The 15,366-nt window shown below is 63.0% G+C and overlaps 2 long non-coding RNA genes across 2 annotated transcripts; both read left to right on the forward strand.

The window, feature by feature from the left end:
- Window positions 1–2,521: 2,521 nt before the first annotated feature.
- Window positions 2,522–4,077, forward strand: LOC135192712 (uncharacterized). Its single transcript, XR_010309021.1, has 3 exons — window positions 2,522–2,552; window positions 3,016–3,357; window positions 3,836–4,077. It is a non-coding gene; the product is annotated as an uncharacterized LOC135192712 (long non-coding RNA).
- Window positions 4,078–4,885: 808 nt separating this feature from the next.
- Window positions 4,886–14,087, forward strand: LOC135192629 (uncharacterized). The gene is made up of 2 exons (XR_010309018.1): window positions 4,886–4,925; window positions 13,920–14,087. It is a non-coding gene; the product is annotated as an uncharacterized LOC135192629 (long non-coding RNA).
- The last annotated feature ends 1,279 nt before the right edge of the window (window positions 14,088–15,366 follow it).

Consider the following 15,366-nt stretch of genomic DNA (forward strand, 5'->3'; position numbering starts at 1 on the left):
TGTCCTCATTTCCTTTTTGCCTGACAGAGACAGGCAATATCTCATCTACTCCTGGATACTACATTATGGGCTATGAAATATTAGATTTTATTCTTTTCCTCACCAGGAAAATACTCCTGCAGAGCATTTGGAAAGAGAAATAAGGCTGCTTTCCTCTCACTAAAATAATTCATAGCAATGGAGCACCAGTCATAGAATCAACCAGGTTGGAAGAGACCTCCAAGCTCAGCCAGTCCAACCTAGCACCCAGCCCTGGCCAATCAACCAGACCACAGCACTAAGTGCCTCAGCCAGGCTTTGCTTCAACACCTCTAGGAACAACGACTCCATCACCTCCCTGGGCAGCCCATTCCAATGCCAATCACTCTCTCTGGGAAGAGCTTCTTCCTAACATCCAGCCTAGACCTCCCCCAACACAACTTGAAACTGTGTCCCCTTGTTCTGCTGCTGGTTGCCTGGAAGAAGAGACCAACCCCCACCTGGCTACAGCCTCCCTTCAGGTAGTTGTAAACAGCAATGAGCTCTGTCCTAAGTCTCCTCTTCTCCAGGCTGCACAACCCCAGTTCTAACAGCCCAGTTTGGGTGGACACCAGGACATAGGTAAAGTGTCCAAACCTCAAGGTTCCAAGCAGTGACTGACTCTCAAAGAAAAATGCATCAAGATGAGTAAGACCTTGACAAGCTCTACAGAAGACAGCTCATAAAATCTGTGACATGTGAAATGCTTTCAGTATTTATCCCTTAACATGACAAAAATGCCACAGCCAACAGAAATTGTAAATGAAATAGCAGCTACAGCAACCATGTGAAGCTAATCTTTAACCTCTCTGCTCTTGAGTCACCTCATTATAATTGTGTTAAATTGTGTTAAACAGGAGAAGCCTTTCAAGAACGGAAGGACAAACATTAGGTTTGCCTTCAGAAAGAAGGCAGCCAAGAAAGGATCGGTCCCTTTGGCCAACTCTCCCCCTAGGGCAATTGTGGGACAGAGGAGCAAGAGTTCCCTTTTGTATCCCTGCTCCACGCCGTTTAGCAGCCATCAAAGAGCAGTTGCCAAAGAATCCTTCAGAACAGGCCAAGCACAGGAGGCAACATCCTCCTAATGGCTGGAGACAATCAGTGAATCACCGAGCTGCCTGCAGCCAGCTGAAGAAAGCCTCCTCAAGAGCCCTTGGCCGCCCTGCGGGACAGCAAACGCTGCTGCTCTGCAGGACCCACGCTGCTGGGCAGCCTCCTTCAACAGCCTGCTCCTGGGACAGAGTCAGAGAAGCAGAGAATGGGCTGGGTCGGAAGGGACCTTCAGGATCATCCAGTTCCAGCCTCTTGCCATGGGCAGCGACAACTCCCACCGGCACAGCTCGCTCAGACCTTGAGCACCTCCAGGCAGGAGGCAGCCACAACCTCCCCTGGCAACCTGTGCCAGCCTCTGCCCACCCTCACTCCCAAGGATTCCTTCCTCACCTCCACTCTCACTCTCCCCTCTCCCAGCTCAGAGCCACTGTCCCTCATCCTGGCACTCCCAGCCCTTGTCACAGGTCCCTCCCCAGCTCTTCTGGAGCCCTTCAGGCACTGCAAGGCTGCTCTAAGGTCTCCCTGGAGCCTTCCCTTCTGCAGGCTGCACAGCCCCAGCTCCCCCAGCCTGGCCCCGCAGGGGAGGCTCTGCAGCCCTCCCCTCACCCTGGTGGCCTCCTCTGGACCCTCTCAGCAGTTCCAGCTCCTCCCTGGGCCGGGCACAGCAGCACTGGAGGCAGTGCTGCAGGTGGAGCCAGGTAGATACTCACAGAGCAGCCGTGGGGTGGCAGGGAGAGGAGCCAGAAAAGGGCCCGGGCTCAGCACTGCTCTCATCTGCTGCTGCCAGGAGAGTGCCAGCCCTGAGCCCTGAGCCTCGCTCGGTGCCAGTCCCCTGCAGCCTCTGCCTTTGCTCCCCTCCCTTTCCTGTCTCCTGGTAAGAGACTGAAGGCAGCAGAGGCAGCTGGGGGAGCTCAGCCCTTGCACCAAACCGTTTCCCCAGCCCCGGTAATTAAGGGCGGGTTACGCTAATGAGGGAGCCTGAGGCCGTGGGGTCTCCCTGGGGCCAGAGCCGTCAGCAGCCGCTGAGTGCCGCAGCTGCCATTCAGGCCTGCTGCGAGGGCAGCCACGGCCGCGGCTGGCACCGTGCGGGGCCCCGAGCCGCTCAGCACGCCCCGGGCCCTCGGCTGGGCTCTCTCGGCCGCACGGCGCTGGGGCCGCAGGCTCTGCCCGCCTCAGGCGCAGCGGGGCCGGGCCGGGGCTGGCTGCAGCCCGAGGCGGTGCCAGGCACCGGCAGCACTGCAGCCCCCGGGGGCGCTGCGCGGAGCGGGCGGAGCGCGGGAGGGAGGGGCGGGGAGGGGCCGGCCGCGGGGGCGGAAGCGGGTGGGGCGCGAGGCGCTCCGCAGCCAATGGGAGGCTGCGCTCGGCCCTTGACCAATCAGCGCGGGGGGCGTGGTCGGCGGCACCGTTTGAGAGTGCTGCGGAGGAAGCAGCCGGAGAGGGGCGCTTGGACCTGGCAGCGGAGCGGGACCGGAGCGGCTGCGGTGAGTGCCTGGGGGCGGCGTGTGCCGGGGCCCCGGGGGGCGATGTCAGGCCGGGTGGGAGTGTGCTGGGGTCCTGCTGCCTGCAGGAAAGCCCTGGGGGTGCTGGTGGAGAGCAGCCTGCAGGCCTGGGCTGGCCGAGCTGCAGCAGGGGGTGCGCAGGCAGCCCCCGCTCCGCTCTGGGCCCGGGTGGGCTCTGCCCCTTGTCTGCTCTCTTGCCCCACCCTGGGCACTCTCCTCTCTGTCCCTGCTGCTGTCACAGTGCCGCTGCGCGTCCGCGGCCCTGTTGCTATAGCAGCCGGGGCGCAGCGCAGCCGCCGGAGCGCGGCGGTGAGGCGAAGAGCTGCTGGCTGCCGTTGTGGGCGCCGTTGTGGCCCTTGAACAAGAGGCACCTTCCCGGGCAGAGGAGTTTGTGTGGCTGACGCTGGTGCTGTGTGCTCAGCTGACTGCCTCCTCCTGCCTGCAGAGCGCAGAGCCGGGGCAGGGCGAAGCTCGGAGTCTCTCAGCCCCACAGCCGCCAGTGAGGCAGGGAGCAAAGCAGGAGCCTGCAGCACCAAGAGGCGGCGGCGAGCGAGGCTCTTGAGACGCCTGGCAGCGGCTCCGGGGGCAGAGCCGGCCCGGCCCAGGCGAGCCTCGCCACGGCCCTCGGCGGCTGCCGTCCGACTCCGTCCCGCCGGCGGGAGCCGCCCCGAGCCCTGCAGGCGTCCGGCCGCGGTGCTCGGCGACGGTGGCTGCCGGTGGAGCCCAGCGGCAGCGAGACGCCAGCGGCGGCAGCCTGCATCGCCTCTGCTTCTCCCAGCCGGCAGAGGTGAGTGGCAGAGAGTCGGCGCCCAGAGGCTGGGGGCGAAGGAGCAGTGGGGGTGGGCAGTGCCCCGTGGCAAAGCTCCCACGGCCTCGGCTGGCAGAGCCGGCAAAGGGCAGCACGGGCACAGCTGAGGGGATTTTCCCAGCTGGGGCCAGGCTCTGGCTGCCTTTGTCGGCCTCTCCATAGCCCCTTAGAGGATCCCTGAACTCTGAGGGGCTCAGATGAGCCATGGACATTCCTGGCGTCCTTCAGAGTCAGGCCAGAGTCCAAGGGGCAGAGCCTAAAGCAGAAAGCCCTCAGTAGAGCTGCAAACCGTTGCTGTTGTCCTCTGCCTGCAGAGAGGGCACTGGAAGGGGAGAGGAACCTCCATCCATCAGCTGCACAGTTGCAGCCCCCAGCTCCTGCCCATGCCACGTACAGGCCCTGTCCTGTCCCTGCAGCCCTCGCTAACGTCTCTCTCTCCATCTCTCTCCCTTGAAAGGCTGCAATGACATCCCCCAGCAGCCTGCTTCAGGCGAAGCTGAAGAGCTTAAGCTCAGCCTTCCTTTGTGGCAGAGCTGTTCCAGCTCCCTGTCTCCTTCTGTGGCCTTCTCTGGACCCGCTCTTAACTGGTTGATGCCTTCCCTGTGCTGGGGAGCTGGATGCAGCAGGTGAGGAGGAGCCACAGCAGAGTGCAGTGGAAGGGCAGAATCGCCTGCCCTGCTCTGCTGAGCACTTTGAAGACCCAGGTAATGACACAGTGCCTTGAGTAAAAGCCTCTTTCCTCCTGTGTGCTTCTGCCTGACCTCTCCCTGCTCATGGAACTCCGTTTCTGTACCAAAAGGTCCTGCAGCTGCAGCAGGAGCTTGTGCACGCTGGCAGAGCGCAGCCTCTGGCAGAGTCCTGCCACGAAGCCCAGAAGCTTTCCAGCAGCTGCCTGCAGCAGAAGAGCAGTGAGCTGCAGAGGGAGAATGTGAGTTTGCAGGAGGAGCTGGAGAGATCTGAAGCTAAGGTATGGAGAAAGCCTCTCTCTTGGCAGCAGGTGGCTGTCCTACAGCTGTCTGAGTGCACTCGAGCCAACTGTGCCCCAAGAGCAGAGGGAGTGACCTGGGAGTGACTCAGCTTTGTTTTGTGAGCCTGGGGCCTGCAGTTAGAGAGGTGCCTGAGAGTGAGGTCCCTTTGTCCATCACTGGAGCAGGAGGACAGGTGTATTTATTTCCCAGCACTGCTTCTGGGTTTGGCACAGCAGGGCAGAACCTGCAGGGCCACCTGGAGGATGCCTGCAGGGGAACTGCGTCTGTCCAAGAGCTGGCAGGAGGCCTGCAGCGGTGAGGAGCTCAGAGTGGAGCCAGGCTCTGCTCTCTGTGTTCTTGTGTCCCAGCAAGGCAGCACAGGGTGGCCAGAGCTGCTTTTGCTGTAGGGGAGGTTGTGTCCCAGGCTTCTCTGGGGCTTTGTGCTCTTGTGCACCTCTGTGCTGAGGCCTGTGCTTGCTTGTCAGGGTCCAAGGTGAACATTGCAGGCTGAGCAGCACAGCCCAGGAGCAAGTCAGGACCACTGCAGCCCTTCATAAAGACCTGCAAGCTGCTGCCTCGGTAAGCCAGTCAGAGCCTGGTTGCTTGGGGGTTGGTGTGGGGTGGTTTGGAGGCGAGGTGCTCCTGGAGAGCCTGGGAGAGATGAGTTCCTCTGTTCTGCTGCCTGGAGGCTGCTCTCCTGGCCTGCTGCCCAGCTGTCTGGCTTTGAGAGTTGTGTGGTGAGATGGTAGCAAGTGCCAGGCAATGGCATCCTTGTGAAGGAGTTGGCAGGGATGCTGCAGTTTGGAGCAGGGCCGAGGCTGGGAGCTCAGGCAGCACTTGAGGCAGTGCTGTGGGACAGGGATTTGGTACTTTTGGCTGCAGGCTTTCCTTGGGCTCTGGTGCTGCTGGGTGTTTGCCCCTGGAGGCCCAGAGCATGACAGGAGTTGTTTAGTTGCCTGCACTGTGCTCACCTTCCTGCTCCAGTGCCTGTGGATGCCTTGGCCAGAAGGTGCAGCTCCATACTGCAGCGAGCAGCCCTCCAAAGATGAACGTCCAGGACTCAGAAGGGACTCACTGCCACTGCCCAGAGCCGGAGGACCTGGCCTCGATGGCAAGCTGCAGGGAGGCATTCCTGGCTGGAGCGTGGCAAAGAGAGTTGGCCGTGGGCAGGCACAAGGTAGCAGGCCTGGCTGTGTCTTGCTCTCCAGCAGTGCCCTTGAGTGGAAGCGGAGCTGAGCCCAGCTCTGCTGTACCCCCGTGCAGGGAGCTGCCTGCGAGCAGAGCCAGGCCTGGCACTGGAGCTTGCAAGGTGCTTCTGCACATCAGCCCCTGGGCTTCCAGAGCTGCACAGGGCCTGGCAGGTGCAGGCTGCCTGCAGTGCCCCTGGGAGGGCAGGAAGGCTTTTCTGCCTGCCTTCAGGGAAAGCTGAGGCCCTGCGTGTGGGGTGTGGTGCTGGGGGCAGTGCTGGCTGCTGTCACTGACTGCTGGCCCATGGAGCACGGCACAGCTGTGCTGCCTGCATGGGCACATGGCAAAGGCCAACTGCTGCCTGCAGGTTGGAGGTGCTTCTGGAAGAGGCAGAGCTGAGGCCATGGCCGGGGAGAGAGAGTGAATGGCAGCTGAGTGTCCGTGAGAGGGAGAAGCAGCAGGATGCAGGCTGCTGTGGTCTGGAGGAGCAAGGAGCAGCAGCCCAGCTGAGACAGAGCTGGAGACAGGACAGCGAGACAGAGCTGAGGCAGGTGAAAAGAGAGGGAAAGAAAGCAGCAATGCTAAAGGCAAAAACCAACGAGGAGAGAAAAAGTGAGGCAGAGAAAGAGTGGGAGAGAAAGAAGGCAAAAGAAAAAGCACAGCAAAAGCTCTGCCAGAAGACTGCTCTGGTTTGGCACAGCCCTGGCCAGTCTGTGCCACCTGATCAGCAGGCCCTGTGCTGGCTCTGGCCTCTGCTCCAGCCTCACCTTCATCTGCAGAACCACAGCAGAGTGGAGTAGGAAGGGAGAGGAACCTCCCTCGCTCTGCTGGGTCCCCTGCAGGTTTTAGCAAGCACAGGAGTGAGAGGCAGCAGCACCTGGCCTGCTGGGGACTCCATGTCCCTCTCCCCACTGCTAATGAAGCACAAGGCTGAGATCTTCCCCACTCTGCTGCTTCGGCCACGGAGAAGCAGTCGCAGGCTGCTGGCCTCAGCTGAGCTGCAGCAGCTGCAGGAGGCAGGGTGAGAGCAGGGGCTGAGGCCAAGCAAGTAAGGCTCAACTCTGGAGCTGCTCCTGAGTGCCCCAGGAGTGGAGGAACCTTTGCATCTACTCTGCCTTGCAGTGGCTTCTGCTGCGGGTCACTGAGCCCAGAGGAGGCAGGGCAGGGCTGTGCCACAGCAACAAAAGGTTACTCTGGAGAGCTGGAGGGTTTAGTTTGGAGAGTGGGAAGCATTCAGCCTGGACCTGGGCTGCAGCCCCCAAGGGGCAGAGCGGCTCAGGGTGAGGCTGGCCCAGGCTCAGGAAGCTGACAGGGCAGGGTCAAGAGAAGCTGCAGGCAGCAGCAGACATTTTGCACTGAGCTGAGCTGCAGGACTGGATGAAAAAGCTGAAAGCTGAGCTTTGTGCTGGCCTAGGCAGCGGTGGGGAGCAGCGGGAGGGAAGCTGCTGGGGGCACAGCAGGGCTGCTGCAGAGTCTGAGGTGGGGCAGGGGCAGGCGGCAGCAGAGTGCCCGGAGCTAAGCTGGGGCAGAGGGAAAGAGCTGCTGCTGCCTTTGCTGCTCTGCCTCTCTCTCGGCCCTTTTCTTCCAGCCCCTTTCGCAGCCCCTGCCCTGCTCCTCTCTACCTCCTACCGCCCAGCCGGCGGGGGACTGGGGAGGAGTCAGAGAGAGGGGCAGGGAGGGCGGGGGCGGAGTTAGGCAGGCGGGGGGGCGGGGGCGGAGTTAGGCAGGCGGGGGGGCGGGGGCGGAGTTAGGCAGGCGGGGGGGCGGGGGCGGAGTTAGGCAGGCGGGGGGGCGGGGGCGGAGTTAGGCAGGCGGGGGGGGCGGGGGCGGAGTGTGGGGGCGGAGTTAGGTGGGGGCGGAGTTAGTCAGGCGGGGAGGTGAGGGCGGAGTTAGGTGGGGGCGGAGTTAGACAGGCGGGGAGGTGAGGGCGGAGTTAGACAGGCCGGGGGGGTGGGGGCGGAGTTAGTCGGCCGGGGGGGGTGGGGGCGGAGTTAGTCGGCCGGGGGGGTGGGGGCGGAGTTAGTCGGCCGGGGGGGTGGGGGCGGAGTTAGTCGGCCGGGGGGGTGGGGGCGGAGTTAGTCGGCCGGGGGGGGGTGGGGGCGGAGTTAGTCGGCCGGGGGGGGTGGGGGCGGAGTTAGTCGGCCGGGGGGGTGGGGGCGGAGTTAGTCGGCCGGGGGGGTGGGGGCGGAGTTAGTCGGCCGGGGGGGTGGGGGCGGAGTTAGTCGGCCGGGGGGGTGGGGGCGGAGTTAGTCGGCCGGGGGGGTGGGGGCGGAGTTAGTCGGCCGGGGGGGTGGGGGCGGACTTAGAATGGCGGGGGGGTGGGGGCGGACTTAGAATGGCGGGGGGGTGGGGGCGGACTTAGAATGGCGGGGGGGTGGGGGCGGAGTTAGTCGGGCGGGGGGGGTGGGGGCGGAGTTAGTCGGGCGGGGGGGGTGGGGGCGGAGTTAGGCAGGCGAGGGTTGGGGGCGGAGTTAGAAAGGCTGGGGGGTGGGGGCGGAGTTAGGTGAGGGATGGGGGCGGAGTCAGACAGGCAGGGGGTGGGGGCGGAGTTAGGTGGGGGTTGGGGGCAGAGTTAGACAAGTGGGGATGGGGGCGGAGTTAGGCAGGCGGGGGGGTGGGAGAGGAGTTAGGCAGGCGGGGGGGTGGGAGAGGAGTTAGGCAGGCGGGGCATGGGGGCGGAGTTAGGTGAGGGATGGGGGTGGAGGTAGAGAGGCGGGGGGGTGGGGGCGGAGTTAGGTGAGGGTTGGGGGCGGAGTTAGACAGGCGGGGTTGGGGGCAGAGTTAAGCGGGGGGTGGGGGCGGAGTTAGGCAGGCGGGGGGGTGGGAGAGGAGTTAGGTGGGGGTTGGGGGCAGAGTTAGAGAGGCAGGGGGTGGGGGCGGAGTTAGGTGGGGGTTGGGGGCAGAGTTAGACAGTCGGGGGTGGGGGCCGAGTTAGGCAGGCAGGGGGTAGGGGCGGAGTTAGGTGCGGGATGGGGGTGGAGTTAGGTGGGGGCGTGGGGGCGGAGTTAGTCAGGTGGGGGGTGGGGGCGGAGTTACACAGGGTGGGGGGTGGGGGCGGAGTTAGGCCGGTGGGTGGGAGCGGAGTTAGTCAGGCGGGGGGGTGGGGGCGGAGTTAGGCAGGGGGTGGGGGCGGAGTTAGGTGGGGGTTGGGGGCTGAGTTAGACAGGTGGGGAGTGTGGGTGGAGTTAGACAGGCTGGGGGGTGAGGGCGGAGTTAGACAGGCGGGGGGTGGGGGCGGAGTTAGACAGGCGGGGGGGTGGAGTTAGACATGTGGGGTGGGGGCGGAGTTAGGCGGGGGGGTGGGGGCGGAGTTAGGCAGGCTGGGGGGTGGGGGCGGAGTTAGGCAGGCTGGGGGGTGGGGGCGGAGTTAGACAGGCTGGGGGGTGGGGGCGGAGTTAGACAGGCGGGGGGTGGGGGCGGAGTTAGACAGGCGGGGGGGTGGGGGCAGAGGTAGGCTGGTGGGGGGGCTGAGATAGGTGAGGGATGGGGGCAGAGTTAGACAGGCAAGGGGGTGGGGGTGGAGTTAAGTGGGGGTTGGGGGTGGAGTTAGACAGGCGGGGGGCGGAGGCAGAGTTAGACAGGCGGGGGGTGGGGGCGGAGTTAAACAGGCAAGGGGGTGGGGGTGGAGTTAAGTGGGGGTTGGGGGTGGAGTTAGACAGGCGGGGGGTGGGAGTGGAGGTAGACAGGCTGGGGGGTGGGGGCGGAGTTAGACAGGCGGGGGGCGGAGGCAGAGTTAGACAGGCGGGGGGCGGAGGCAGAGTTAGACAGGCGGGGGGTGGGGGCAGAGTTAGACAGGCGGGGGGTGGGGGCGGAGTTAGACAGGCGGGGGGGTGGGGGCAGAGGTAGGCCGGTGGGGGGGCTGAGATAGGTGAGGGATGGGGGCGGAGTTAGACAGGCAAGGGGGTGGGGGTGGAGTTAAGTGGGGGTTGGGGGTGGAGTTAGACAGGCGGGGGGCGGAGGCAGAGTTAGACAGGCGGGGGGTGGGGGCGGAGTTAAACAGGCAAGGGGGTGGAGTTAAGTGGGGGTTGGGGGTGGAGTTAGACAGGCGGGGGGTGGGAGTGGAGGTAGACAGGCTGGGGGGTGGGGGCGGAGTTAGACAGGTGGGGGGTCGGGGGCGGAGTTAGGTGGGGGGTGGGGGCGAAGTTAGACAGGTGGGGTGGGGGCGGAGTTAGACAGGTGGGGTGGGGGTGGAGTTAGGCGGGGGGGTGGGGGCGGAGTTAGTCAAGTAGGGGGTGGGGGCGGAGTTAGGTGGGGCTTGGGGGCGGAGTTAGACAGGCGGGGGGTGGGGGCGGAGGTAGACAGGCGGGGGGTGGGGGCGGAGGTAGACAGGCTGGGGGGTGGGGGCAGAGTTAGACAGGCGGAGGGTGGGGGCGGAGTTAGACAGGCGGGGGGTGGAGTTAGACAGGTGGGGTGGGGGCGGAGTTAGGCGGGAGGGTGGGGCGGAGTTATTCAGTCTGGGGGGTGGAGGCGGAGTTAGGCAGGCTGGGGGGTGGGGGTGGAGTTAGACAGGCAAGGGGGTGGGGGTGGAGTTAAGTGGGGGTTGGGGGTGGAGTTAGACAGGCGGGGGGTGGGGGCGGAGGTAGACAGGCTGAGGCGTGGGGGCGGAGTTAGACAGGTGGGGGGTGGGGGCGGAGTTAGGCAGGCAGGGGTGTGGGGGCGGAGTTAGACAGGCGGGTGGTGGGGGCGGATTTAGGTGAGGGATGGGGGCGGAGTTAGGCAGGCGGGGTGTGGGGGCGGAGTTAGGCAGGCGGGGGGTGGGGGCGGAGTTAGGTAGGCGGGGGTGTAGGGGCGGAGTTAGGCAGGGTGTGGGGGCGGAGTTAGGCAGGCGGGGTGGTGTGGGCGCAGTTAGGCAGGCGGGGTGGTGGGGGCGGAATTAGACAGGCGGGGGGGTGGGGGCGGTGTTAGTCATGCGGGGGGGTGGGGGCGGAGTTAGGTAGGCGGGGGTGTAGGGGCGGAGTTAGGCAGGGTGTGGGGGCGGAGTTAGGGTGGCGGGGTGGTGTGGGCGCAGTTAGGCAGGCGGGGGGTGGGGGCGGAGTTAGGCAGGCGGGGGGGCGGGGGTGGAGTTAGTCAGGCGGGGGGGCGGGGGTGGAGCTAGTCAGGCGGGGGGGCGGGGGTGGAGTTAGTCAGGCGGGGGGGTGGGGGCGGAGTTAGGTGGGGCTTGGGGGCGGAGTTAGGCGGGGGGGTGGGACGGAGTAAGTCAGGCGGGGGGGGCGGGGGCGGAGTTAGACAGGCGGGGGGGTGGGGGCGGGGTTAGGCAGGATGGGGGTGGGATCGGAGTTCTACAGGTGGGGGGGGAGGGGGGAGGGGAGTGGGGCGGGGAGGAGGCAGAGACAGCGGCAGGAAGAAAGGGCCGAGAGAGGCAGAGGAGCCAAGGCCACAGCAAAGGCTCTGCCCTCACACAGCTCTGCTCTGGCACAGCTCTTCCCACTCTGCTCCCTCTGAGCTCCAGGCCCTGTGCTGCCGCCTGCCTCCGCTCCACCTCAGCCTCTGCAGAGCTGAAGCTGCCGGCGGCAGCAGCACTGTTGCTGCCTTCTGTCCCACGCAGTTGCTGCTGTGCAGTTGGCAGCGATTCTGTCACGGCTCTTGCTCTGGCCCCTGCAGCACTGCCCACGTTGAGACTCTGGAGCCAGTGAGGTTGTTATTGAACCTTGCCATGCATGGAGGCAGTGAGGCAGCTGCCACAGCCCATGGCTGCACTGCAGTGTACTGGCACAAGAGCAGCTCAGTGTCCTGCCAAGCAGAGGCAGCTCTCCAGAACCTTCTCCTCACTGTTTGACTGCAAGGCAGAAAGTTCAGATTTCAGGGGCAGGTTTCTGCAGCAGAGGCATTGCCCCCACGCCTGCAAGCACCTGGCTGCGGTGCAGCCCAGCCAAAGCCTGCTGGGGACTCCACTGGGAATGCTGATAGGGAATGAAGCACAACGCTGAGATCTTCCCCACTTTGCTGCTTCGGCCACGGAGGAGCAGTCGCAGGCTGCAGGAGGCAGGGTAAGAGCAGGGGCTGAGGCCAAGCAAATAAGGCTCAACTATAGCTGTTGTGAGTAGAGCTGCTCCTGAATGCCCCAGGGGCAAAGGAACCTTTGCATCTACTCTGCCTTGGAATGGCTTCTGCTGCTGGGCATTGAGCCCAGAGGAGGCAGGGCAGGGCTATGGCACCGGGAACCTTTTGTTACTGTGGCACAGCAGTTTGGAGAGTGGGAAGCATTCAGCCTGGGCCTAGGTTGCAGCCCCCAAGGGGAAGATTGGATCAGGCTGAGGCTAACACAGCCTCAGGAAGCTCCCAGGGCAGGGTAAAGAGAAGCTGCAGGCCCCAGGCACACATTTACCCAGCGGAGAAAAGAGAAGGGGAGAGAAGAGAGGGGGGCAGAGAGCGAGAGGCAGGGAGGGGCAGATAGATGGGCAGGGGGATGGGAGGAGTGAGACAGGTGGGGGGGTGGGGGCAGACTCAGACAGAGGGGCATGAGTGTCGGGGGGAGGAGATAGAGAGGCAGCGGGAGGGGGCGGGGGGGGTGGCTCAACTATAGTTCCTGTTAGTGGAGCTGCTCCTGAATGCCAGGGGTGGAGGAACCATTGCACCTACTCTGCCTTGGAATGGCTTCTGCTGCTGGGCATTGAGCCCAGAGGAGGCAGGGCAGGGCTATGGCACCGGGAACCTTTTGTTACTGTGGCACAGCAGTTTGGAGAGTGGGAAGCATTCAGCCTGGGCCTGGGTTGCAGCCCCCAAGGGGAAGATTGGATCAGGCTGAGGCTAACACAGCCTCAGGAAGCTCATAGGGCAGGGTAAAGAGAAGCTGCAGGCACCAGGCACACATTTTGCACTGAGCTGAGCTGCATCAATAGATTCAAAAGATGAAAGCTGAGCTTTGTGCTCAGCTAGACCCTAAGGACAAGTGCTGCAGAGCAGCTTTGGGAAGCAGCAGTGTGCATGCTGCAGCCAGAGGGCCAAATGCCAGCAGAGGGGTCAGAGCCTTGCTCAGCAGCAGGCAATGCTACAGTGCACAGTGCATGAACCGAGCAGCAGCTTGCACAGAGAGCAGCTGCTGCTTCCCAACTGCCAGTGGCTGCTGCTGCTGCAACCTCGTTACAGGAGCTTGTATGGAAGCACTGAGAGCACCTCAGGCTTACCTTCAAAACGACTCCCCCAGCAGAAGCAGAGGGCACCATGGAGGTGCCCTCAGAGCCAAAAGCAAAGAGCTTTGTTCCAGGGAACTGGACTTGCTTGTAGCCACTGCCCCCGCACAGCACAGAGGGACCTGTGGCTGCGCTGGGAAGATGCTGCTCAGACACCTTCGAGCCACTGCTGTGGATGTTCCATTGCATGAACTGGCATGGCAAGGAGAGGACAAAAGCCCCAAGTCCAGTGGGCTGGGAGGAAAGCCAAGTGACTGTTCCTCACAGAGGATGGCCCTGGGACACCTCTAAGTGCCTCTCTTGACCCAACACAGGCTGCAGAGCACCAAGAGTGCCAAGCTTCCACAGGCACTGCTGCCTGTGTGTATTGCCACATCACTGCTAGCTCGTGCTCAGCCAGCATGCCACCAGCACCCCCAGGTGCCCCAAGCCTGCAGTGCTGCCTGAGGTTGGTGTGACCCCAGTGCAGGACCCCACACTTGGCTCTGTTACACCTCATACACCTGACCTTGCTCCATTGATGCAGCCTGTCCAGATCCCTCTGCAGACTCTCCTGCCCTGCAGCAGGTCAGCACTGCCACCCAATGTGGTGCCATCTGCAAACGCAGCCAGGGGGCACTGAATGCCCTCCTCAGATGGGTGCTGTGCAGCACCCCCAACCCTAAGACTGCAGTGAGCAGCCTGCAGAGCCGCCAGAGGCTGAGGGCATTATTGCTGCTGTCCCCAGCGGCGGGGGAGCCACCTGGCTTACTGCAAGCTGATTCAGTAGCTTCAGGGCCCAGGTACTGCAGCACCCAGGCCACATGAGCAGTTTTGTGTCTTAATTGGAGCCCCCCAAAGCTGTCCTGCAAAAGAGCTGAGGAGGTCTTGTAAAGATGCCATGGCCTTGGTTTGGCCGAGACTGATGGAGCAAGGCTACAACAAACACCTGTGCTGCTCTGGGCTGGCAGGGAGCAGCTGGGGCAGCCTGTTCAGCCTGCTGATGAGAATCTGCTGCCCTGCTGCTCAGGCCAGCTTTGTAGCACAAGTGCTGGCTGGAGCAGAGGGTGGGGAGGCTTGGAGTTCAGCTCTGGGGGGCTCTCTTCCACTCTCTGGGTTGGGGTCTGTGTCTCTTTCACTTGGCTTGGACACTGCCCTTTGCCACTTGCTGCTTTGTTTGCTGAGTGTGTTCTGCTGCCTTGGTTTGCTTTGCTTGCTCAGAAGGTGCTGTACATTGAGTTACTTTGCATTAAACTCTCCTTGTCTCAACCCACAGGGCTCTGGTTTCCTTCTCTCTCTCCCCTTGAGCTCACTCTGTCTCAAAGCAGGGCAGTACCCAGCGCCAAGGCAGATGTTCACCCCCAGGAGGTCAGCCAGAGCTCACCTTGCCATCCCCACCTGTGCTGGAGACTGTTCTCAGCGTAGCTGCACTCAGCGGAGTAGCTTTCCCCATCGGGAGCCTTCCAGCCCATGGCACACTCCTGCTACTGCGTGTCTGAGGGGCAGCCAGCACTGAGCACACCTTGCACTCACCCACAGCTGAAGGCCTTCATCTCCATAAGGTCTCCATCCCAGCCCTCTAAGCCAGCCTGGAGGCACCGACCCAACGCCAGCAGCCTGTGCTTACTCTCCAGCACGTGGGGCTTTTGCACTGGCCACAGATCACTGCCTCTCAGGAGCTCACTTCTTCCTCCAGCTGTACAGGGCTGCTGAGAGGCTCTCTGCCAGCTGCAGGCACTCTGCAACCAGGGCCCACAGCCACCTTTCTTCTCCTCCTCCCCTTGCTCTCCACTCCATCCAAGCAGCTGCTGGCAGCTCTCTTCCCACAGACCATCGGATTGCAGCCTCCACCCCAGTGTGCAGGCCAGAAGCAGATCTCTCCTTCACAAAACAGGGAGGCCTAAAAACGCCTCCAGCACAAGGTTCCTGCCTGGTGCATGTGGGGCAGGCTGTGGATGGAGTCTACCTGGACTTGAGCAAAGCTTTTGACACTGTCTGCCACAACAAGCTCCTAGGCAAGCTGGCAGCTCATGGCTTGGAGAGATTCACTCTGTGCTGGGTCAGGAAGTGGCTGGATGGCAGAGCCCAGAGAGTGGTGGTGAATGGTGCCACATGCAGTTGGCAGCTGGCACTGGTGGTGTGCCCCAGGGGTCAGTGCTGGGCCCAGTCCTGTTCAATATCTTTATTGATGATCTGGATGAGGGGATTGAGTCCAGCATCAGTAAGTTTGCAGATGACACCAAGCTAGGAGCAGGTGTGGAGCTGTTGGAGGGTAGGAGAGCCCTGCAGAGGGACCTAGCCAGGCTGGATGGGTGGGCAGAGGGCACAGGGATGAGATTTAACAAGGCCAAGTGCAGGGTTCTGCACTTTGGCCACAACAACCCCAAGCAGCACTACAGGCTGGGGACAGAGTGGCTGAAAGTAGCCAGGAGGAAAGGGACCTGGGAGTACTGGTAGAGAGTAGCTGAAGCTGAGGCAGCAGTGCCCAGGTGGCCAGGAGAGCCAATGGCATCCTGGCCTGGATCAGGAGCAGTGTGGGCAGTAGGACAAGGGAGGTTACTCTGCCCTGTACTCAGCACTGCTCAGGCCACACCTTGAGTGCTGTGTCCAGTTCTGGGCCCCTCAATTCAAGAAGGATGTTGAGGTGCTGGAAGGTGTCCAGAGAAGGGCGACAGAGGCCTGTGAGGGGCCTGGAGCACAAACCCTGTGAGGAGAGGCTGAGG

The sequence above is a fragment of the Pogoniulus pusillus genome, chromosome 43 (assembly GCF_015220805.1).
Source record: "Pogoniulus pusillus isolate bPogPus1 chromosome 43, bPogPus1.pri, whole genome shotgun sequence".
NCBI classification, from domain to species: Eukaryota; Metazoa; Chordata; class Aves; order Piciformes; family Lybiidae; genus Pogoniulus; species Pogoniulus pusillus.